The 503-nt window shown below is 46.1% G+C and overlaps 1 protein-coding gene across 1 annotated transcript in view; it reads right to left on the bottom strand.

The window, feature by feature from the left end:
• The window catches only part of AKR1D1 (aldo-keto reductase family 1 member D1), a 51938-nt gene that overhangs the window by 47545 nt on the left and 3890 nt on the right, over positions 1-503 (bottom strand). The window lies entirely within an intron of this gene.

The raw sequence follows: 503 nt of genomic DNA, 5'->3' as shown, positions 1-503 counted from the left end.
ACTGAGAGACACAGAGAGAAGGACTCATTGGTTCTGTTTCTCCAGAGAATTCTGACGAGACAAGGAGAGAAAACAACCAACCCACCACAGTCTCGCAGCTACACAGAGTCCAAACAGAGCTGGAATGAAGAGGGGCTGGGTAGGGTATTGGGGAAGCCAACAAAGTCAGAACAGCATCTTGTTCTCTCTAGAACATCCTGCAACATTGTGTTACAAGTTCTGTAAAGTTGTACAGCTGTATTCCTGCAAAGCTGTCGATCCATCTACTTCCTAGGTTTCCACAGGCTTTTGTGTGAATCTTGGTGCTTTATCTTTCTGATTGCTCTTCAGTTGTTCCAAAGGTAGTGAGTGATCTAAACACAACGTGGTGTACTGTGTTGTTGTTATTGTTGTTATGTGCCGTGGAGTTGGCCCCAACTCATAGTGACCCCTCCTTGGGTTTCTGAGATGGTATCACTATGGAAGTAGATTGCCCAACCTTCCTTCCAAGGAGTGGCTGGTGG

Source organism: Orycteropus afer, unplaced genomic scaffold, assembly GCF_000298275.1.
Source record: "Orycteropus afer afer isolate SDZICR_OR568_19922 unplaced genomic scaffold, OryAfe1.0 scaffold00413, whole genome shotgun sequence".
NCBI classification, from domain to species: domain Eukaryota; kingdom Metazoa; phylum Chordata; class Mammalia; order Tubulidentata; family Orycteropodidae; genus Orycteropus; species Orycteropus afer.
Note: the sequence above shows the minus strand (reverse complement) of the source record. Positions and strands in the feature narration are given on the sequence as shown.